The following is a 25,595-nucleotide window of genomic DNA, read 5'->3' on the forward strand; positions in this document are numbered from 1 at the left end:
ATTAATGAAGTAACTAACAGGTAGTCATCATCAATAGATGACAAAATCACTAAATGTGAAATAGATGAGTAATCTATAATCCAATCAGAGACACTTTGCAAGTGAAAGATTCACTGTTAGTAATCATGCCAGGACAACAGGCATAAACCGTGACAATCTAGGCAAAGATTCCAGGTCATCCTATGCCCAGGAACCTGACTATAAAGAGAACAGGATGTCACTGTCTGAATTCACTGATGGATGTTAGCAGACCAAAGACAACCAAATATAAAGTGCGTTACGATGTGAGGCAATATGGAGAATTAAACACTGCCTATGGTACATACATATGTGAATATATGTATATGTTATATAATTACATAACTTATATATCTAATTATATAATTATATAAAGTTATATAATTATATATCATATTGCATATATTCTGTATAATAAACACAATTTATCATTATTTATTATATATGCATATATCAAGACTTTAAATCTTCTCTCCAGTCACAGGAAACACAGGGGATGGAAAACAAGTCAAATGATAGGAGGGGAAGTACTCATCCAAATCCATAATATGGCATCTGTGAAAGTTCCTTCAACATTGCAATACTGGTTTAGAAAATGATTAAAATAGTCTTGAAAGAGACTAAATCAGATTTAAATGATTTTTAAGTTGACTTTTAGAAAGTATGATTCAAATAAATTAACTGACAAAAAGCAGTTTGGGGACTAGTTGGGTAAATTTTAATATAAATTTGGCAGATGATATTAAGGAATTGTTGATTAGTGTAGAGGTGAGACAATGACCTCATGATACTGTAAGAAGTTTCTTGTCCTCCTCACTCTGTTTTTTTAAGAAATGTGTTGGAATATCTGGGAGTAAACAACATGATAACTGGAGATTGTTTTAAGTTACTGCAACTGAAAAGGAAGGAGGGTAGATGAAACAACTCTGGCAAAATATTGATGATTGTTGAAGGAAGGCATGTGGGTTAGGTTGGTGGATCCTCTACCCTGTTTCTCCATGTCTCCCAATCTTCTGCACTGTGCCACAGGTCACCACTGCCTCCTTGCTGCTTGCTGGCTGTGGACTGGGAGTTACTATGACAGTCCTTAAATCTCTTTTTGACCCACTTGTTATTTTTCTCAACCTACCACCTAGCACCACACAAAGTTGTACTGCTAATCAAACTTCATGAACAGCTAGAAGGAGAAGAAACTAAATGAAATGACAACACAGGAAAGAATGCCTCTTGAGGCTTTATTCTGACATCTGTTTTGTAAAATTCCACCTGTAGGGGTGGAAAACGTTCCTCCTCCCTTCTAGGTTCTTTGGCTGGTCTAATTCAATTGACATAAGATAGATGAGCAGAAGAAAAAATTTTGAATGTATGGTAGCCCCATTAAAATCTAAGACTCCCCTGAAGTCAGGTAATTGAGGCTTATATACCATCCTGAGCCAAGGAGGAGAGGGTAGGGGTCTAGGGTTACAAAGGGGTGGAAGGGAATTCACAGGAAAATGAGAAGAGCAAATATTTCCTAAACAACTGTTTGTTATGCAATGCAAATATCTTTCTGATATAAAAAAAGTTATCTCTGGCAGTATCTTTCTTTCTGACATAGGCCCCCTATCTCAATTCTTTTCGTCAGTTAAAGGGGAGGTTAAAAGCTCTCCCTGAATCTGCTGGGGCTTTATTGTCTTCACCTTGAAATAATCCACCTGCCACAGTGGCACATTCTGGAATGGCATATTCTGGGAAGCTGACGGTAAATTATAACTATAGTAGTACATTTCTGTCAATCTGAGTAAAATGATTGAATTTCACACAACATAAGTACAAATACACACACACACACACACACACACACACACACACACACACCACTTTTCCCAAGAATTATCATTAATACTCTACCATTTCATGGCCTACTGAGGAAAAAAAAAAACTATCCCTGGCTGCTTCATAACTGCAGCTCAGCTTGTACACTTGGTCAATTGGTATTTTATATTATTATGCAGGGTGGTGGTAATTCCTTCTCTTCAGTGGCACCTTGGTCCAAAATAAGTATTCTTGAACATACTTAAAAAAATAAAAAGAGTCTGTGAGCCACATATCCTTTAATGACGTATCCCTTAGCTATAAAGAGTTTATGTCATGGGTTTAAAATTGTAATTTGTATCAAGACCCAACTCTGTCTCCAGACCAGGTACTATCCTTTCCCCCATCTGCTCGGGAATTAGGGAGATGGGTTCCAGTCTCCCAGTTACGTTAATTTTAATCATATTAAATCAAGTTAAATTGATCTGGCAGCTCTGAAAGTCATGTTGTCATGTGAAGTTTGAGATTTGAGTGGTAAAATATATTCCAGGGAAAGTAGCATCAAAATTACCAAAATTGGGACAAGTGCTACTTCAGTTACTTCAGGGAATTAGACTCTAGATAGTACTGATTCTTTTTCAACAGAAAAATTAGAAGCCCTGGAAACAAAAGCTGTAAGCTAAGGACTGCTTACTTGAGTAACAAAAGCTGACATTGAACCATACCCCACAGGATCACAGATTTGGGCACATTTTCTATAACCTCAGAACTTAATGGGCTTGGAATCAGACTGAAAGAAGTGTTGGTCTTAGAATGGAGTGTAATACGTGGTGTGTTACCTTCTTTCATAGCAGTGCCTTCTGAATCCACACTAGTAACCTGATAGGAGGCATTGGGGTAGTCTTATGTTTAGGACCTCATAACATGAAGGGCACTTAAAATTATGTTACATGGATAAAACAAGCCTGATCATATGAAAAAGTCAAACATGAAAAGTCAATAGCCAAGCTTCTTTTAAAAGTAATAAAAGAAAAAATGCTTTGAAAATTAATACGGTTTTGAGACAGAAGTAAGAACAATGAGTTCTGAAAAAGAAGTGGGCAGATTGCTTTTTATCCAAGGAGACCAGAGAGGCATTCTAGCAAAGATGTGTCTTGACCTTGGATTTGGGGACAAAAAGATGGAAAGGAGGGAGAATTCCAAACAGTAGGAAGAATAGATGAAAAGCACTGAACAATGAAATTCAACAGTTCACAGACTGATGAACTCTATAGTAGGGAATCAATGGGAAATAAAAATGAAAAGATATGTTGATAATATCGTCTTGGATTCCCTTACCTAACACCTCCTAAGCATTCAGATCCTGTCCTCTCCTGCGTGTGTACTAAATCACATGGCTCACTGGCTTACCACCAAAGTAGTGAGTAATTCCTGTGGCTCAACACCCAGGACTTTCTTCTGGAGAGTTTCTTGTTCTCCCCTCCTAAAACTTAATAATTGTTGAGCTAGGCCTTGCCTCAGTCTTTTCCTCTTGGTGTTCCAGAAACAAATCATTCATAAAATGTCCAAAACAAGTCCAATTCCTTATAAAACTCAAATGTTAAGTATTCAAATCTACAGGTTGAATACATTTGTTTTATTTACACAAATCCAGACTTCAAACTTCTAATTTTAGTGTGACTTTCCCATTTCCAAACTAAGATATTAATTTCATTAATTCACTGTCCCTTTTCTTCTTTTAGCCTTATGTAATGTTTCTCATTGCTCTTTATGTTTTACTCTTTCCAGTGGAATCCCATTTTCTCATTTATTTTAATTCAGGAGTTTACTTGCTTGACTATTTTTCCTGAAATTGGCTGATTTAAGAATCCCAGCTCTGGTTGTTTTTAGCTAATTGCTTTTAACAATCTACTATTATGCAAAACATTGTTAGCTTTTCCATTAAACTTTCCATTAACTTTTCCACTAAACGCATCCTTACCAAGCAAAGTACCATTTATCATTCCTGCCTCACTAATACTACCAAACTTTCCCACTCCCTGGATCTAAGCAAATGACTGTAGGTTACATTAAAACCTAAAAGGATCTTTGGTTGCTTAAAGTTGATTGCTCATTTGCCTGCACTGAACAAACATCTTCTCACACTGGGTTAAAGAAAGGATAGATTATTCTACAAATACCAATGAACTAGGGGAAAAAAACATTAACAGGGACTAAGGCAGCTCACTTTCTGTCAGTTACCAATGGGGTATCTTCTCTTTTAACTTCTGTCCATCACTGTGTATCTACCTGAGGCAACCCTCTGTATCAGTCAGCATTTGGTACACTTGTAAAAATTCTGATTCTTCAAAATTTCTTACCATTCCTATTCCAGCCTGGATTCCCCCTCATCGGATCCCTCTACAAAAATTTTGTCTTCTAATATTTTCAGTTGAATAATTCTTAGGAAATGGGTTGCCCAGTGTATCATTTCACACCAACCCATGGATTTAAAGTTATAGATTATACAATGTTTGTTGGCTTGCCAACTGGCTCATTGTACTTGGGTCAAGTGTCCAACTTTGACAGACTAAAGGGCCAGGATATTTTGGTACAAAATTTGATCACTTTCCCCTCACCAGTGCCCTAGGTGGAGCTATTTCTCTTTGAAGTAGACATGGGAAACCATAAACCTTTTTCTTTTTTTAAGTTTATTTATCTTGAGACAGAGAGAAAGAGAGAGTCAGGCAGAGAAAGAGGGAGAGAGAGAATGCCAAGCAGCCTCTATGCTCAGTTTGGAGCCTGACAAGGGGCTTGATCTCACAACCAATCAGATCATGACCTGAGCTGAAATCCAGAGTCAGACACTTAACTGATTGAGCTACCCAGACTCCCTTGGAAAGCCCTAAACGTTTTAAATAAAGATGTGTCACAATCCCTGAGAAATGGACCCATTATAAATATGAAACAACTGGACTTTGTATCCACCATGAGAAGAAGATATTCTTAGCTCAGGGTTAGTCTTAGGAAAAACTGAAACAGTTTGCTGACTTTTTAGGGATGTGAGTCAGGCTCTGGATCTGTCATAGTTTCTCTGTTCAGACACTGAAGGATGCCTGAGGATTCTTTGAAGGCATTTCCTTCTGAATAACCCCTCTCTACAATTCCTGAAAAGGGGTCATCCTGTTTCAACTTGAATACCTCTTGTGATAGGGAGCCCATTTAAAGAGGCTGTGAGCCTTGTAAAGAGCTGCTAGCCCTTAACAGAAGACTATCTTCAGTTGTGTTCAGTGTGCACGTTTCATTATAAAGAACAACAGTGTTCTCAGTTGACTGTGCATCAGTCAAGATGTAAATAGCAGAAACAGACTCTGAGAGCTAAAGCAAAAAATAAATATATTGATGGAGTATTTGTATCAAAAACTTCAGAGCAGGCTTGGGGAAAACAGGAAACAGAGCATCTCTGAGACTTCAATGAATTTGTGGATCTTTCCCCTAAATACTGCACGTAATATTACTCAGTTACCAATAGCTCTTCCCCCTGTGTTTCCACATTTAAAATTCTGAATTATTAAGAAGAATCATTTGACCAGAAAAAGGTGAGCAATCCACCCTTCAGTAATTAGCTACGGCTACAGTGTCAGCTGGCAGGAACATGCTTCTTGGTGGTGGGCAGCCCTTCTGAAAGAAGGGCTTTGCAGAACATGGTAAACGGCCACCATAGGCATAAGTCAAACTCTATCAGATAGTATTCAAATATGTCCGTAATAAGATCTCAACCTCTGTTTTCAGCATCATGTTTTCCTACTTATTGTCCCTTTTTAGCTTTTTCTTTGGGTCATACTGTATGACATGATGACAGATGACACCATTCACCATCACACTTTTTGCTTCTGTTCATACTATTTCCTCTGCAGGGAAGCCACATCCATAACTGTCCAATCAACTCCTCATTTAAAAATTTCTATCAGTTAGTTTAGTAGTATAATTTTAAAGAACAGATTGTGCTTATCTCTCCTCAAACTTCTTTCTGCTTCCAGAGGCAACTACTTTCAACCGCTTTTTTACATCCATGTTACCAAATAAAATTTCTATGCTTTCATTTTACTTTGTTTGTGGGGGAGGAGAGGGAGGGAAGAAGAATGCACAAGAGTAGGGAGGAGCAGAGGGAGAGAGAGAGAGAATCCCAAGCAGGTTCCATGCTCAGCATGGAAACCAATGCAGGGCTCCATGTCATGAATCATGAGATCATAACCTGAGCCAAAATCAAGAGTTAGACACTCCACCAACTGAGCCACCCAGGTGCTCTTCTTTTTATTTTTGTACCTAATTACTGGCTTCCCACTGTGGAAACTTCCTTCTCTATCCACTTAGACTTCTCTTCTCTATGCTTCCAAGATAGTTTACTGTTTATAATAATGTAAATGTTATTTAAAACTAAACGACATAGTGGACATTATTTTCTTGTACAATCTTTTCCAAGGAGCTAATAATTGGTTGATTCTTAGTTGCTGTAGTTTCTAAATAGTCATTATTAATCCACAAACTCATCCACAGTTTGTCTACCATTAGAATAAATCTTACTGATATGTTTAAAGGTATCCAACTCACTTTGTTTTTTCTTTGAAACATTCCTTTTGGAGTCTTCCTTTTTCCGAGTAGAATCTAGATAGGCCATTTCCTAGAACTGTGGCAACTCTGTTATCCTTGGACATCTCTTTACCATCTTCTTGAGGCTTCTCTTTCCTTCTCTCTAGTGTTAATTCCGATATCTTCCTTCCTCTTTGTGTACTCCCAGAACTCCCCCCAAGTGCATGGATGGTAATATGCAAAAAGCTTTTATGATAGAAACTATCTTTAAATTTTTTTTAAAGTTTATTTATTTTGGAGAGAGACAGAGATAGAGCGTGGGTGGAGGAGGGGCAGGGAGAGGGAGACAATCCAAACCAGGCTCCAAACTCTGAGCTGTCAGCACAGAACCCTACATGGGGCTCGAACCCATGAACTGAGAGATCATGACTTGAGTCAAAATCAGATGATTAACCGACTGAGCCCCTCTGGTGTCCCAAAACTATCTTTATTTTACCTCTACCCTTGACCACTTGGCCTATATAGAATCGTGTGTTGAAATAATTTTTCCTCAGAAGTTTGAAAGCACTGAACCATATTAATGTAGGTTCCACATTTACCATAATAAACTTGATGACATTATAATTATAGACACTTCGTACATAGTCCCCCCATCCCTCCCCTTCCTCCTTGTCTCACCCCCTCTCACATATATTTCTATTTGTTTCAGATTTTAGGACCTTCCCATTGTCCACAGTGTTCTCAAATTTCATGATGATGTATGTTGCTGTGTGCCTTTTCTCATCTATTTGGCCAATTGAACTGGAAACTCATCCTTCAGTTTCAGAAACTTCTCCCAATTAATTAATTTGATAATTTACTCCCTTTAGACAGCAGCTCTATCTTTCAGGAAGTCCTAGTTTTAGTTTCAGAAACTGTAAAAATGATCTTATATTTTTTTCTCGACTTCTCTCAGTCTTGCTTTTTGTTATTCTATTTTCTTGGGGATTTCTTCATAACAGTATCTTAAAGAAAGGGATTCGTGATGAACGTGGGTGTGTTTGTGTGTGTAAGATTCCTAATGCACTGACTGTAAATATTGTTGCCAACAGAATGCCTCTATAAATTTTCTAACTCTTCCACATTCCTAATTCAGTTCCATCTACAGTAAAGATTTCTTCATTCATGTTTCTTAGTCGAGTGGGTAATTTAGTAAGCTAATAAAAATGGCCCTTTGTACCATGTTCTCCCAAAACCTGTTTTGAGAAGAGCCACCTTGTCACACAAATAAGGAGGTAAAATTAGTCATTCATTTCTTTCTCTTTTAGATTCTTTCTACACCTCTAACCACCCATACCATCATACAACAAAATGATGCTTGTTACTGTTCCCACATTAAGATGCACAAACACCCCACTTCCATAAGTATTTGGAAGTTGATGATGATCATTGTCAGGGAACATACCTGCAATTTGCCAGAGGTCTTCTTTTCCCAATGCCTTCACCCAAAGGGTAGTCATTAATGGTGTCACCTGCAATCACCCAACCTGGTGGGGATAGACTGGAGTTGGAACATTCAGAGCCTCTGAGACCACATTACATAGGCAGGACTCTCTCGCTTATGTGCTGTGAGTACATCTAGAATACAGCCATATAAACAAAGTTGTCTTTTCCCAAAGCCTGCCTGCCTCTTTGTGAATGTTTTCTTTGGGTGAATGGAATGGTCTAGAATAATTTTTCTCTTCTCTCATTTATATTTTTGGTCACCAAGGCTTTTAGCTATACCTTCTAAGTATTTCTGGAAATTTTTAAATCTCTTTTTATTTCCATTGTCACTGTGTGATTTCGTATGGTCATCATTCCTTTCTGAATCACTGTGGTAGCTTCCTCTTACCTCCCTCCCTGCAGCCACACTCACATCTGATTCAGTGTTATTGTTACAAAATGCACAACTGATTGTGTACACCCACAGTTTAAATTCCTCTTTATACTGGCTGCTGTTAGTTTTCAAGGAAGACTCAAACTCTGAACCATGCTACTGAAGCCATGTTATGAGCTGACTGGTTGCTTCTGTTCCTGCTCACTTGTGTTCCAGTCAGAACTGGCACATCATTTGAGGGGCCTACCACAAAATGAAAATACAGGTGCCTTGTTTAAATACTTAAGAATTTCAAGATAGTGACAGAAAAGCATTAAAGCAAACATAGGGGCTTTCTAAATGTGCAGTTTATGTGATTGCATGCTCCTGAAGCCAGTTCTTGCCCCAGCCTTTAAACTCTAAAATGAATCCTAATACTGCTACCACTTAATAAAGACCTTTCTCCCATGACCCTTTTCAGAGCCCCACATGTGGTGGTACGATTCTCCAGCCCCCACTCTCGCTTCCTTGGCTCAGACTGTTTTCTCTTCCTGTGTCCGCTGACCTTCCACCATCTTGACCTGGCTAAATTTTATTCCTTATAAACTCTTTATAAACTCAGATCAGAGATATTCAGCTCTGGAAATGTGTTTTTCCTGAACTCTCCCTTCCTTTTAACTTGCAGCCTTGACTACATCTCTCCTGTATGCTCCAATCAACCCATGTGTGTACATTTGTGGTAGATTCCACAATTAAGTCATTTATATCTTTGTCTTTTTCCCAGGTTTGGACTCTCTGACATTCCCTTTGAAATCCTCAGACAGCCTTGGCACAGAGTATGCACATAATAAAAGATTGTTGAATATAAAATTAAAGATACACTTAACTTAGGAATAAAGTTCAGAATTACATTTCTGTGTTATATTGCCTATAGTTCTTACCTTTGCACAGAGTTAAAAGTACACATTTGCTAGCATATGCTATGTTAAAACAGTCTTCACTATGGGTCATGATGATTAGAGGGAATAATTTGACCTTTAAAATTGATAGGAGTCCATACTACAGCTATTAAATAGCCAGTTTTAATTCAACCCTTTAATGCCTCATACTGCAGCCTAGTGAATAATTAACTTTTCAGAAACTTTGAATGTTTTAGAAATACTCTGGAGCTTTTAAATTTATTTTTATACATTTCATGACTTCTTGCCAATATTTTCAGTAACATTTAAAATCTAAAATTTATTTAAGATCCAGGGAAATGGATCTATCAGTATTTTCCCTTTTCCTGTGCTCTGTTTTTTGCTGTTGTCAGAAATGATGTGTCTGTTAATATTTGCAGTAGAATTTTAGAGCAAAATATGATCTCCTGTAGAGTTACCTGCATAAATACAAAATCTTCTTTAACTCCGTTATATAAGCTATCTATTTTAAATAAGAAAAACTAAATTCCTAACATAATAGGTTCCCAAAATTTATTTACTGATAATATTTTAAGAATAATCTAACCAATTAATTAAAGCACCTATAGCTAAAGTGTTTCCTCCAAGGCAAAATAGATATTTGAAACATTTTGTACTGCAGATTTTCTCTGCTCCCCACAATTTACATTAGTTACAAGTGTACTTAAAATTTTAATTTAATCTCATATCAAAATTATTTCTCCATATTATTAAAAACCATATTAACCTAAATGTGAAACGTTACATAATGTTTTCCTGTGAAGAAAGCTTTATTTAGTGATTTCTTTTTACTGTGGGAGTTCTCAGTTTATAAGTTTTTGATGAAATTCATAGTACTCTAATAAATACATACATATAAAGCTTTGAAGATTTTTATTTTCCTAAGATACATGTAAATGGGTCAAATTGAATTGCCAAATTACTTCCCATGTGGATTGCACCAATCGACATTTCAAATATTTATGCATTAGTCATTTCTAACATTGTGTGTTTTCATTTTTTTAAATTTTTAATGTTTTTTATTTGTGTGTGTGAGAGAGAGAGAGACAGAGTATGGGTGGGGGTGGGGCAGAGAGAGAGGGATACACAGAATCTGAAGAAGGCTCCAGGCTCCAAGCTGTCAGCACAGAGCCAGACGCAGGGCTCGAACTCGTGAAGCACGAGATTTTGACCTGAGCCCAATACGGACACTTAACCGACTGAGCCACCCAGGCACCCTGTGTGTTTTCTTTTACTTCATCTCTTTTTGAAAAAATATTTAATAAAAATTTTGTTTAAAATACATTTTTGGGGGCATCTGGGTGGCTCAGTCGGTTAAGCATCCAACTTTGGCTCAGGTCATGATCTCAAGGTTCATGGGTTGGAGCCCTGAATTGTACTCTGTGCTGACTGCTTGCTCAGAGCCTGGAGCCTGCTTTGGATTCTTTGTCTTCCTCCCTCTCTTTCTGTGCCCCTCCCCTCTCGTACTCTGTCTCTCTCTCTCTCTCTCTCTCTCTCTCTCTCTCTCTCTCTGAAAAATCAACATTAAAAAATTAAAACAATAAACATACATTTGTTTCATTACTAATGAGATGTATGAATTTTGTACAAATGATATCTTTTCATTTATCCATTCAAAAAACCATATATCAAGCACTTATGTTTCCATCACTGTGCTTAGGGACCAGAGCAGTGGTTTTCACTTGGGAGCAGTTTTGCCCCAGGGGACATTGGACACTATCCAGATCAGTTTGGGGGTGTCTCAACTGGGGGACAGGGAGGAGTGCTAGTGGCATCTAGTGTGTAAAAGCCAAGGATGCTGCTAAACATCGTACAATGAATAGCACTCTTCCTTATAGCAAAGAATCATTCAGCTCCAAATATTAATAGTGCTGAGGTGGAGAAGTCTTGAGCTAGAACAACAAATTAGATGGAGATAATCCCTATTCCCAGAGGGTCCCTACTCACAGTGAACTTGGGGTCAGCTTAGAGTAACCCTTAAAAGCAAAATGTTACAAGAGTAACAACATGGCTGTAAATATAATTATGTCTGATTCATATTATATTAAACATGTGGCACAACTTTTAGCCCAAGATAGACCGTGAACATGTGTTGAGTAATAGAAGAGGTGATACAAGCCTTCTTGTTTTTGCTCTGTATGTTATTTAAGTATGGATATATGAATACGCATGTATGTGTTTGCATGTGAAAGAATATGTGCCTTTGATGTCTTTTAATAGCTTTATTGAGGTACGGTGAACATACAGTATACTATACCATTCGATAAATTTTGATGTGTCTATACCTATGAAAATGTTACAAAAGTTACAATAAGGAAGATATCCATCACCACCAAAAGGTTACTCATGATGTTTTGTAATTACTCGCTCCTCATTTCTGGTTCCAAGACAGATCTCCTTTCTGTCACTGTAAATTGGTTTTCACTTGCTGTAATTCTATATAATGGAATCACAAAGTACGTACCCTATCTTGCCTACTTACTTTCATGTGGTAAAAATATTTTGAGAAACAACATGGTTGTTGCATGTATTAATACCTCATTGCTTGTTGTTGCCAAGTAGTATAGCATTTTACAGATATACCAAACTTCGTTTATTCATTCACACATAATGGACACTGGGTCTATCACAAATAGATTGCTGTGTGTGCTCCTGGTCTTTTGTTTGAGCATCTAAGCTTTCTTTTCTTTTGGACAAATACCTAGGATAAATACTAGGATACGTGGCATATATAATAGGTGTTTGTTTCTCATTAATGTTAAGAAACACCTGGGGCCAGGGGCACCTGAGTGGCTCGGTCACTTGAGCGTCTGACTCTTGGTTTCGGATCAGGTCATGATGTCATGATTTATAAGTTCAAGCCCCACATCAGGCTCTGTGCTGACAGTGCAGAGCCTGCTTTGGACTCTCCCCACCCCCCCCTTTCCCTACCTACCCTGCTTGTTCTTTCTCTTTTTCAAAATAAATAAACTTTAGAAATTTTTTCTTAAAAAGAAAAAAGAAACTCCTAAATTATTTTCCACAGTGATTGGACTCCTTTATGTTCCCGCCAATATTGTGAAAGAGTTCCAGTTTCTCCATATCCTCACTCTTGGAATGGTTACTTTTATATTTTCGGCCATTCTAGAAAGTTTGTGGTAATTCATGGATCTGTGGGCTTCAAATTTGGAAACTCTTTAGTCTTATTTAAATCCTTCATATAATTTTGTTTTCAGTTACACATATATTATGCTGCTTAGACTTTCCCCACGAATCACTGATTCTCTTAATTCTCTTCAGTGTTTTTTTCTCTTTGTGTTTCATTTTGGATATTTTCTATTGCTTTGTCCTCAAATCCGCTACTTTTTCTGCAGTGTCAACTCATCCATTGATTTCATCCAGTAAATTTTTCAATTTAGACATGATAGTTATTATCCCTAAAAGTTTGATTTTCTTCCTTTTAAAATATACTTCCAATTTCTACTCAGTGTTTCCCTAGTTTCTTGAACATCTGTAATGTTTAAATGTCCTTTTCTAATATTTCCACTAGATACGTCTTTCCTTGGCCTTGGAAAGTTTCTTCACAAGGTTGCACTTGTAAGTTCTCACTGACGTCATTAGGAGAACCCTGTGGCTATCTATGGAGTGATCGCTCTCTGTGACTTCACCAATTCCAGTACTCTGCCCTGTGAGCTAGCTGCATTGGCTTGTTCAGACTTCTGTGTCCATAACTCTGGCAGTGTGTCCCAGTCTACCTTGGTTTTCCCCCCATGTCTTCCTGCAACCAGGCAAAAAAGCTCACTCAAGACATTATGAAATTTATAGCATTTATAAAATTCTATATATAATGGGACAATTATAAAATTTATAGCATTTATTTTTCCTCTCTCAGCATAACTGCCTTTTTTTTTTTTGTCTGACATCTATTGTATTGAAAGCCATTGATTCTCCTCATTTTCCAATTTATTTAGTTGTTTCAGATGGAAGGGTAAATCCAGTCGTGGTTACTTTATCTGAACCAGAAGTGAAGTCACTGGTTTTGGAAATTGATTATTTTGCCTTCTTAGATTCAGGTCTATTTTAGGCCAGATAGCTAAGCAGTCCATTCTGCTTTCTGTGCCATATTCCTTAAATAATAGTCTTTTAGAAAGTGATGTTTGATGCTCCCTCCCTCCCCCCCCCCCCGCAAGACAGGGTCCATATTTATTATATATTAGGGATTTTAAAAGATGTATTACTTATATTCTGCAGTGGAATTGCACATGTAATGTAATTCAGAAGATCACATTCTGTGTTTTAAGCTCTCTGATCCTAGCAAGTAAAGAGAAAGAAAAAATGGTGAATTACAAATATTCCATGATGAAGGTATCTTTATACTATTAGACAAAATACAAAAGCACATATAAAGGCACATAACTATGACAGGATTCATCATCATAAAGTTTTAGGAGTCGACTAATAGGTTTCTTAAGCTCTGACAAACTATATCTTCTTGGAGGAGAATCAAGAAAACCATTCGGAAAACTTCCACAAATTCCCACCATTACATCTACTCAACTGTCTGCTTCTATTCCCAGGGGCTCTGCCTTCTCTTCTGTTATCTTGGATGATCTCTCCGGAACCAAACACATTCCAAACTCTGTGCATCACTTTCTTTTCTATTCATAAACATTGCCTCAGAAATTCTTCTAATCTTCTGGATCAAGAATTTTTTATTCATATTTTTATCTTTTTCACCAACTTACAAACCTGCTTTTAATACTCCCACTTAAAAAAAATACTTCTTGGTAGTCACTTCTTGTTCATCTACAATGCCATGTCTCTCCTTCCTCATGCAGTCAAATTCCTTACTATCTCCAGTATCTTTCCTTGGTATTCTCTTGAGGCCCATTCTAACCTGGGTTTATCTGATTTGCTATTAAGAAAGTTATGAAATTATCTCTGTTTTGCTAAATACAAGTATAAGTTCTTAGTTCTCATCTTCCACGAACTAAAAACAGTATTGCATACAGTTGATTTCTAATCTCAAGAAAAACACAAACAGCCAACCAAAAAAGCTGCCTTTGCCTGCTGAAACACAGTTCTCTACGCTTATCACTCTAGGTGGTCTTTTTTAGTTTGCATTACCAAGGTCTTCTCTCTCCCAGCCTCTGTGGGCTCAACCTCAAGGTTCAGAAGTCTTGGTCTTTGGATCATTACTCTTACTATGCTTATTATATTAAAAATGTTTTGTTGTGACTCTGAATATGTATTTTAAGCCCAGCACATTCATCTGGCCTCTTCTACCACCTCTCTTATAGCATTCAGAGTATATTTTTAAATATAAAGCACAGGAAGACATAATAAAAACACTAAAATATCATTTTTTAGCTTTCTCTTATATTAGTTATATAGGATTATATGTATACATTATATATGTTTATATAATCTACCACTGAATTCTAAGTCTTCCTATTAGATGTTTGTGTATAGCTACCAGCTTTTTTTCTAATTATTTGTCTTTAAGTACTTAAAGCAATGATTTGAACTAGACCAAACTTCTTCCAGGCTTTACTGCGTCGACGACGTCTCATCTACAACTTGTTATATTTTTACAAAGTTTACAAACAACATATTTCTTTCCCTCTTTTTTTGTGTGTTGCTATGTCTACTTTGATTTATTTAAAATTTTAGCTGAAAATTTTGTCTTGTTAATTGGCCTACATTTCAAAATGTTTTTCTTCCTTATTATGATTTCTTTCTGCACATAACTTTACCATACTATTCGAAAACCCACAGCGTAAATCAATTATCTCTTAAGTCTCGTATAAATGATGACATGCCTAATGATTTTTAAGCAGAACTTGAAAATCTGATCACTGACTCCAAATTTAAAACCTTGGCAACATGAGTCAGTGCTTTTAATTTTTAATTTTTTATTTTACTTTATTTTTTAATCTTTTTTAAAATTAAAAAAAATAATTTATATCCAAATTAGTTAGCATGTAGTGCAACAATGATTTCAGGAGTAGATTCCTTAATGCCCCCTTACCCATTAGCCCATCCCCCCTCCCACAACCCTTCCAGTAACCCTCTGTTTGTTCTCCATATCTGAGTCTCTTATGTTTTGTTCCCCCTCCCTGTTTTTATATTATTTTTGTTTCCCTTCCCTTATGTTCATCTGTTTTGTCTTTTAAAGTCCTCATATGAGTTAAGTCATAGGATACTTGTCTTTCTTTGACTAATTTCACTTAGCATAAGTGAAATTCCCGTTCCATCCATGTAGTTGTAAATGGCAAGATTTCATTCTTTTTGATTGCCGAGTAATACTCCATTGTGTGTGTGTGTGTGTGTGTGTGTGTGTGTGTGTGTGTGTGTGTGTGTGTGTATACCGCATCTTCTTTATCCATTCATCCATCGATGGACATTTGGGCTCTTTCCATACTTTGGCTATTGTTGATAGTGCTGCTATAAACATGGGGGTGCATGTGTCCCTTCAAAACAGCACACCTGTATCCCATGGATAAATACCTGGTAGCAATCTCTGGGTCGTAGGGTAGTGCTATTTTTAATTTTTTTAGAAACCTCCATACTGTTTTCCACAGTGGCCATATGAGATTATATTCCCACCAAAAGCGCATGAAGTTTCCTTTTTTTCCACATCCTTGCCAGCACAAGCTATTTCTTGTCTTTGTGATACCAGCCATTCTGATAGGTGTAAGGTAATACGTCATTGTGGTTTTTAGTTGCATTTCCCTGATGACTGGTGATGTTAAGCATCTTTTCTTGTGCTTCTGGACCATCTGTAATGGCTCCTTTGGAAAAATGTCTCTTCAGCTCTCCTGCCCACTTTTAATAGAATTTGATGGTTTTTTTTCTTTGAGTTGTAGAAGTTCTTTAATTACTTTTCATATTAACCCTTTATTGGACATTTCATTAGCAAATATCTTCTCCCATATGGTAGGTTGCCTTTTCATTTTGTTGTTGGTTTCCTTTGCTGTGCAGAAGCTTTTTATTTAGGTTTATTTCCAGTAGTTTATTTTGACTTCTCCCCCCCCTTGCCTCAGGAGATATAATCTAGAAAAATGTTGCTAAGGTTGATGTCCAAGAGATTACCGCCTATGTTTTCTTTCAGGAATTTTATGGTTTCAGGTGTTATATTTAAGTCTTTAATCCATTTTGAGTTTATTTTTGTGTATAGTATAAGAAAATAATCCAGATTCATTCTTTTTCATGTATCTGTCCAATATTCCCTGCTCCATTTATTGAAGATTCTGTCTTTTCCCCATTGTATATTCATGCCTCCTTCATCATAGATTAATTGACAATATTGATGTGGGTTTATTTCTAGACTGTCCTGTTCCATTGATCTCTGTGTAGATCTTTGTGCCAGTAACAAACTGTTTTGATTACTATAGCTCTGTAGAATATCTTGAAATCTGGGAATGCAGTAACTCCAGATTTGTTCTTTTTTCTCAAGATTGTTTCGGCTAATCGAGGTCTTTTGTGGTTCCATAGAAATTTTAGAGTTATTTGTTGTAACTCTGTCAAAACTAGTGTTGGGGTTTGGTAGGGATTTCAGTGAAACTGTAGATTTCTTTGGGTAGTGTGGACATTTTAATAATATTCTTCATTTTTTCAGTATTGGATATCTTTCTATTTGCGTTGTCTTCAATTTCTTTTATCAGTGTCTTATAGCTTTAAAAGTATAGATCTTTCACCTCCTTAGTTAAACTTATTCCTAGGTTTTTTATTTTTTCTGCAATTGCATATGGAATTGTTTTCTTAATTTCTGTTTCTGCTACTTTGTCATTAGTGTCAGAAGTGCACCAGACTTCATTATTATAATTTTGTACCTGCAACATTACTAAATTCAACAGTCAGATACAATAAATTTTTGTTGTTTTCAGTTTTCTGTATACAGTATCATGCCATCTGCAGATAGCGACCATTTTACTTCTTCGCTACCAATTAGATATCTTTTATCAGTCTTTTTCTTATCAGTACAGGTAGAACTTTTAGTACTATGTTGAATACGGTAAAAATGGACATCCTTGTCTTGTTCCTGAACTTAGAGGAAAAGGTCTCAGTTTTTCACCAATTAAGATGATGTTTGCTCTGGGTTTTTCTATATGGCCCTTATTATGTTGAGGTATGTTCCCTGAAAACCCACTTTGTTGAGAGTATTTATCATAAGTGTATGTTGCATTTTGTCAGTTTTTCTGTGCCTTGTGAGAGGATCATGTGATTTGTTTCCATTTTCTTATTTTTTTATGAGGGAAACTTTTTTTAAAGTTTATTTATTTTGAAAAAGAGAGCACATACATGTGAGCAAGTGGGGGAGGGGCAGAGAGAAAGAGAGAGAGAGAGAGAGAGATTGAGATTGAGAAAGAGAATCCCAAGAAGTCTTCATGCTGTCAGCACAGAGCCTGGTGCAGGGCTTGATCTCATGAATCAAGAGATCATGACCTGAACCGAAATCAAGAGTCAGACACTTAACCAGGTGCCCCTGTCCTTTCTCTTATTAATGATATTTCACATTGATTGATCTGCAAATGATGAACCACACTTGCATTTCTACAATATATCCTATTTAATTGCGGTGAATGATTTTTTTAATGTATTGTTGAATTTCGTTTGCTAATATTTTGTTGAGGATTTTTGCATCTATGTTCATCAAAGATAGTGGCCTGTACTTTTCTTGTTTTGTAATGTCATTGTCTGGTTTTAATATTAGGGTAATACTGGCCTTGTAGAGTGAATTTAGAAGTTGTTCTTCCACTTCTATTATTTGGAATATATTGAAAAGTATAGGCATTAACTCTTCTTTAAATCATTGGTAGTATTCCTCTTTGAAGCCATCTGGTCCTCGACTTCTGTTTGCCAAGGGTTTTAGGATTACCAGTTCAATTTTGTTACTACTAATTGGTCTGTTCAAATGATGTATTACTTGGTGATTCAGTTTTGAAAAATGTATATTTCTAGGAATTTATCTACTACTTGGTTGTTCACATTATTTGCATATAGTTTTTCATAATCTCTTATAATCCTTGATAGTACTGTAGTGTGGGTTGTTATTTCTCCTTTATTTGTGATTTTAATTTAGGATCTCTTATTTTCTTGATGAGTCTTGCTAATGATCAATTTTGTTTATCTTTTCAAAGAATGGGTTCTTGGTTTCATTATATTTCCTATTCTTTTTATAGTTGTTATTTCCTTTATTTCTACTCTAATCCTTTATATTTCCTTCCTTCTACTGGCTTTGGGCTCTGTTTTTCCTTCCTTGATCCTTTAGGTATAAGGTTAGGTGGTTTAGTTGAAAATTTTCTTGTTTCATGAAAAAGGCCTATATTGCTAAAAAAAAAAAAATAAACCCAGTTGGATTTATTTTGCTATATCCCAAAGATTTTGTACCTTTATGTTCTCATTTTCATTTGTCTCCATGTAATTTTTGACTCTCTAATATCTTGGTTAACCTACTCATTGTTTAGTGGCATGTTGATTGTCCTCCGTATGTTTGTGTTTTTTCCATTTTTTTTCTTGAAATTGATTTCTAATTTCATCCTGTATGGTTAGAAAGGTGCTTGTTGTGGTTTCAGTCTTCTTAAATTTACTGAGACTTGTTTTGTGGACTAACACGTGATTTATCCAGGAGAATGTTTCATGTGCACTAAAAAATAATGTGCATTCTCTTGGTTTGGAATGGAATGTTCTGTACGTAACCCTTAGGTCCATCTAGTCTAAGGTGTTGTTCAAAGCCACTGTTTACTTATTAATTTTCTTAACATCCATAGATGTTAAGTAAGGTGTTAAAGTCCTCTGTTGTTACTCTTATGGTCAACTTCTCCCTTTATGTCTGTTAATGTTTGTTTTATGTATTTAAGTCCTTCAATGTTGGTTGCATAGTTATTTGTAATGTTATACCCTCTTGTTGGATTGACCCCTTTATAATTATGCAGGTCCCTTCATTGACTCTAACTAGAGACTTTGTTTTAAAGTCTATCTTGTCTGAGATAAGTATTACCACACCAAGTTTTTTTTTTCCCCCTGATTTGCGTGCTGTGTGTTTTTCTGAACTTTCACTGTCTATATGTGTCTTTAGCTCTGAAGTGAGTCTCTTGTAGGCAGCATATAGATGGGTCTTGTTTTGTTTTGTTTTATTCATGCAGTCACCCTGTCTTTTCTTGGAGCATTTAGTCCATTAAATTGAAAGTAATTCTTCATAGGTATGTACTTACTGCCATGTTGTTAATTGCTTTCTGGTTGTTTTTGGTTTTAGTTCATCTCTGTTCCTTTCTGTGTCTTTTGTTCTGTTCCCTGGTGGTTTGATGCCTTTCTTTACTGTTGTTTTTGGATTCCTTTCCCTTTATATTTAGTATAACTTGTATATGTTTTTGATTTGACATTATCATGAGGTTCATATATAGCATTTTATGTTTGTAGTAGTCTATATTAAGCTGATGGTTACTTAAGTTTGAATATATTCCAAAAGCACTAAATCTTTAGTCCCCCCCACAAACATTTTATGCATATGATTGCATATATTACATCTTTTTATTTTGTGTATCCCTTAACTAATTTTTGTAGATAAAACTGACTTTACTACTTTTGTGTTCTAACCTTCTTATTGACTTTATAATTGATATAATCTACTACCTTTAATATATATGTTTTTAACTGAAATTTTTTACCTTTCACAATTTTTTTCATAATTTCTTACCTCTTCTTTCCACTCAAGGAATTCCCTTTAACATCCTTGTATGACTGGTTTAGTGGTGATGAACTCCTTTAAATTTTATGCCTGGGAAACTCTTCATCTCTCTTTCCCATGTAAATGACAAATTTGCCAGGTAGACTGTGGTTGTAGGATTTTCCTTTCAGCACTTTGAAGATATGCTGCACTCTTCTGGCATGCAAATTTCTGATGAAAATTCAGCTGATAGACTCATGGGGTTTCCCTGATATGTAACTTTTTTCTCTTGTTGCTTTTAAAATTATCTCTTCATCATTACTTTTTTGCCATTTTAATTAAAATGTGTTTCAGTGTGACCCTCCTTGGGTACTACTGCTTAGGGGCTCTCTATGACTCCTGAATATGGATGTCTGTGTTATTTTCCCCCAGATTAGGGAGTTTTTCAACTGTTATCTCCTCAGGTAAATTTCCTGCCCCCTTCTCTTTTTCTTCTTCTAGGATGCCTATAATGCAAATGTTACTATGCTTGGTGATGTTGCTGAGTTCCCTTACCTATCCTCATTTTTCATTATTGTTTTTTCTTTTTGCTGTTTAACTTAGTTACTTTCCATTACCCTGTCTTCCAGATTGCTGATCTGTTCTTCTCCATCCTCTAATCTGCTGTTGATTCCCTTTAGTAAATTTTTTATTTCATTTATTAAATTATTCACTTCTGCCTAGATCTTTTTTGTATTTTTTATGTCTTTGTTCAAGTTCTGATTGAGTTTATCCACTCTTTTCTCAAACCCAGTGAGATCTTAATAATCATTACTTTAAATTCTTTATCAGGACATTTTGCTTTTCTTCATATCATGTAGTTCTTTTACTGTGATTTTGTCTTGTTCCTTGATGTGTGACATATTCCTCTTACAATTTTATCTAATTCTCTGTGTTTCTTTGTATTAGGTAGGTCAGATGTGTCTCCTGCTCTTGAGAATAGTAGTCTCCCATAAAAGAGGTCTTGCAGTGCCCTGTAGTGCAGTCTACCCTGGTCATCAGAATGAGGCGCCCAAGGAATACCCATTGTGTGGCCTGCGTGCACTCTACTGTTGTGGCTGAGCCATAATTGCCTTCAGCCCAGCCTGCTGCAGTGATCTGCTTTGCCTTCTGTGAGCAGATTAGACAAGATTTGTTGGAAGATCTGTATGAGATCACCAAGTAAGACTCTAGTTGGTAGAACCAGCAGTCAGCCTAGCTTGTATAATTAGCCTGTCTGCCACAGTTGCTGGAACACCAAAGGGTAGGGCTTATTTCATGCATGGTCAAATGAGAGGCTCTCCTTGGTGAGTGGGGCCAGTATTCAGAGTAGCTGTCCACAATTAGCTTCTGCCACAGATGCTGGGCACTGAAGGGCAGTAGCTGCTCCCTGTGCCATCAGCTAAGAGCCACACTGCTGGAACTATGAGTGCACTGGTGTGTGGGGTTAACTGTCTACCTTCCCAGGTCAGGGGTCACTTTGCAATGGTGCTTATCCCTGCTGGGGCTGCCTTGAGGGTATGGTGGGGCAGGAGCCCTTTTAGAGGGATGCATGCCAAAACAAGCATGTTGGGCAGGTCTGCAGTGCGAGAGCACTGTGGCAGGGCAGAACTGCCCCCTGGAAATGTCTGGTTATCTAGGCTGGGGAGGGTGAGAGAAATGGCACCCATAACGCTATTGTCTCTAGAGAAAGTTCCTGAAGTTCCCTGTTCTACAGCACACATTCGGAGATGAACCAGTAGATCTTCACTTTGTCCCAGATACTTTACAAACTGCTGCTTCTGGCTAGGTCTTGGGCTTTGAGGTATTTATTATGTTGACTCTTTAAGGGCATATATTCCAATTTCCTTTCACCCTCCAGCTCTCCCACAATTAAGCTCTGCTAATTTTATTTATTTATTTATTTATTTATTTATTTATTTATTTATTTATTTATTTAGGAGGGCGGGTGGGCATGAGTTGGGAAGAGGAACAGAGGGAGAGAGAGAGAGGGAGAGAGAGAGAGAGAGAGAGAGAGAGAGAGAGAGAGAATCTTAAGCAGGCTCCATGCTCAGGGAGGAGCGTGACATGAGGCTCAATCCCATGACTCTGGGATAATGACCTGAGCTAAAATCAAGAATCAGATGCTCAACTAACTGAATCACCAAGGCACCCCAAGCTCTGCTGATTTTCAAAGCTCCTGAAGTTAAGCCCTGCTGTTTTTCAAAGCCAGATATTATGGGGATTTATTTCCCCCAGTGTAGGTCTCCTGTGCCAGAGGTATCTTGTGTGAGATCTGAGTGTCTTGCTTCTTCCTGCTTGTAGTGTCCCTCTTAGCTGTGCTGGTCTCACCAGGGATTTGGTTCCCTGCCTATCTCTGTCCCTCCTAGCCTGAATGATGTGGCCTCCTCTTTAGGATTAACTGTACAGGTCTATTCTTTGAATCTTAATGTTGTTTTCAGAGTTACTTGCACAGGTCCAGGTGTTATCTCAGTGTCCATGGAGCAAGTGGAGCTTAGGATCCTCCTACTCCACAATCTTCCTGCCTCTCTTCCTCCATGTATGGAGTCTTTTGTTCAATATTATGCTACTAATACTTACCCATACTGTTGAATTAAACTATAATTTATTCATTTTCATTGCTGTATAACATACCCTGTAATGTACAACGTTTCCCCCCAATTACTATTGGTATACATTTGAATTATATATCCTGTTTGGTGCTATTACAACTGTTCATTCATATGTATTTTTGTTGGATAGAGTTACGACTAAAACATATGAGGCAAAGAATATGTGTATGTTTCAACTTTAGTAAATACTGCTAAAGACTTTTCCAAAGGACTTTAGCGATTTATATCCCTGTTCAGCAATGTATGAGAGTTGACTTACTCTATATTCTCGTATACACTTGGCACTGCCAGTCTTTTTAGTTTTAGTCATATTGGTGGATGCATAGCGATTGTCATTGTGGTTGTAATCTGCATTTCTTTGATTATCAAGGAAGAAGTACATCTTTTCAGTGCTCATTTGTCATTTGGATGTGCTAATTTTTGAAGTTCCTCTTCAAGTTTTTTTTTTGAAAATTTTTCAAATTATTTGACTTTTTCTATTGATTTGTGGAAGTTCTCTATACATTTTAGAAATGAGCCCTTTATCAGATATAATTGTTGAGTGTGTTCTAATTTGTGGATTTGCCTTTTTCTGTTAATGGAATCTATACTAACGAAATATTCCAGTTTTAATATAGTCAAATTAGGGGCTCCTGAGTGTCTCAGTCAGTTAAGCACTCAACTTTGGCTCACGTCATGATTTCACGGTTCATGAGTTCAGTTCAAGCTCCGTGTTGGTCTCTGTGCTGATAGCTCAGAGCCTGGAGCTTGCATTGGATTCTGTGTCTCCCTCTCTGCCCATCCTCTGTTCACACTCTGTCTCTCTCTCTCAAAAATGAATAAATATTAAAAAAATTTTAATATAGTCAAATTAATGCTTTTTCGTCAAGATTAAAAATTCAAAATATAAAAATTATATTTTATACTTTACCCTTTATGTTTAATTTCACATGGAATGTGTTTCATTATGAGCTAGAATTCAGATTTCCACTTCCTCACTGATACCTCATTATTCCAGCACTATTTTCTGAACAGTCTTTACTTATAATCCTAATTTTTATAATCCAAATGTCTACGTGTGTGGACCTATTTCTAGAATCTCCATTCTAAATCATTGGCTTATTGTTTACCTTTAGATAAATAGCATATGACTTATTGTAGTTCAGTATATGTGCTGCCGAAGCGAGGACTGACTTAATGTAGTTTATAATACGTTTTCATATATGGCATCATATGTCTTCCATATGTGCTCATCTTCATCAAGACTGTCTTAGTTATTGGGGGACTTTTGGTTTATGTATACATTATAGAAATAGCTTGCCAATTTAAACACACACACACGGAATTTTGAAAAAAATCATAGTCTCTTATTTTTTTATTTTTTTCTAGGTTTTGATATCAAGATCACACAGATGACATACATTTTGGTAAGTGTTCCAATCTTACTCTCTAGAAAAGTTTTATAACAGTGATGTTATCATTTCTTTAACCGTTAGTTATAAATCATGAAACATTTATAAGAAAGCATCTGAGCATGTAGTTTTCTTTTGGGGAAGGTTTTGAGTGATGAATACAATTTATTTCATAGATATAGGACTGGTATGTTTTTCTTGGGGGACACATTTGGTGATTTGTGATTTTCTAGGATTTTGTCCATTCCATCCATATATAGCCAGAAAGTTTTTCACTTTATCCTTACAGTATTATTGTTAATTCCTCTACTTCTTATCTTTATTATTTTTTATTTTTTTGAGTTAATTTTCTGTTGTTTTCCCAATTTTTTGAAATGGATGCTTAAATAATTGATTGTCATTTATAGCGTATACATTAACATCTATAAATATCTCTCTGAGCATGGATTTAGATATATATCACGTGTTTTCAGTTGTGTTGTTTTCATTATGATTCAGTTCCAAAGATTTTTTGATTGTCATTTGTAATTTCTTCATTGGACCATGAGTTATTTAAAAGTGTATTTTAAAATTTCCAAATATGATAGAATTTTCTAGATTTTTAAATTATTTCTAACATCATTCCATTCTAAAGTGGTCAGAGAACATATCAGGTATGTTTTGAATTTTCCTAAATCTGTTGAGACTAACCACCTTTTATATTGTCAATGTAGTAAATGTGTACTTAAAAAGAGTGCGTGTTCTCCTGTATCCCTTGGATAAATTCCTAGCAGTGCTATTGCTGGGTCATAGGGTAGGTCTATTTTTAATTTTTTGAGGAACCTCCACACTGTTTTCCAGAGCGGCTGCACCAATTTGCATTCCCACCAATAGTGCAAGAGGGTTCCCGTTTCTCCACATCCTCTCCAGCATCTGTAGTCTCCTGATTTGTTCATTTTGGCCACTCTGACTGGCGTGAGGTGATACCTGAGTGTGGTTTTGATTTGTATTTCCCTGATAAGGAGCAACACTGAACATCTTTTCATGTGCCTGTTGGCCATCCGGATGTCTTCTTTAGAGAAGTGTCTATTCATGTTTTCTGCCCATTTCTTCACTGGGTTATTTGTTTTTCGGGTGTGGAGTTTGGTGAGCTCTTTATAGATTTTGGATACTAGCCCTTTGTCCGATATGTCATTTGCAAATATCTTTTCCCATTCCGTTGGTTGCCTTTTAGTTTTGTTGGTTGTTTCCTTTGCCATGGGGGAGGGGAAGAAAAAAAAAAAAAGAGGTTAGAGTGGGAGACAGCCAAAGCATAAGAGACTGTTAAAAACTGAGAACAAACTGAGGGTTGAAGGGGGGTGGGAGGGAGGAGAGGGTGGGTGATGGGTATTGAGGAGGGCACCTTTTGGGATGAGCACTGGGTGTTGTATGGAAACCAATTTGACAATAAATTTCATATATAAAAAAAATAAATAAAGCTTAAGGATCAAAAAAAAAAGAGTGCGTGTTCTAGAGACTTATATACAGAGTTGTATATAGTAAATTAGGTCAATTTTGTAAATATAGTGTTCCATTGTTCTGTAGTCTTGATGGCTTTTTTTGTTTTCTTGGTTTATTAGTTATCAAGAGAAATGTACTAGTATTCCAGTACAAATGTTGTATATTTCTCCTTGTGTCATTTAATTTTTCCTCTTATCACTCATTTATTATTATAAACTTCATCATAAATTAGCACCTTAAAGTATTATATTTAAAAATCAAATAGGTTAT

General features: G+C 36.4%; 1 long non-coding RNA gene across 1 annotated transcript in view; it reads left to right on the top strand.

Moving 5' to 3' along the window:
- Nucleotides 1-25,595, top strand: part of LOC113597250 (uncharacterized) — a 209,491-nt gene that overhangs the window by 95,504 nt on the left and 88,392 nt on the right. The window contains exon 2 of the long non-coding RNA XR_008290723.1: nt 23,824-23,861. This is a non-coding gene — a long non-coding RNA (uncharacterized LOC113597250). The remainder of the gene's footprint in view (nt 1-23,823; nt 23,862-25,595) is intronic.

This window comes from Acinonyx jubatus, chromosome D1 (assembly GCF_027475565.1).
Source record: "Acinonyx jubatus isolate Ajub_Pintada_27869175 chromosome D1, VMU_Ajub_asm_v1.0, whole genome shotgun sequence".
NCBI classification, from domain to species: Eukaryota; Metazoa; Chordata; class Mammalia; order Carnivora; family Felidae; genus Acinonyx; species Acinonyx jubatus.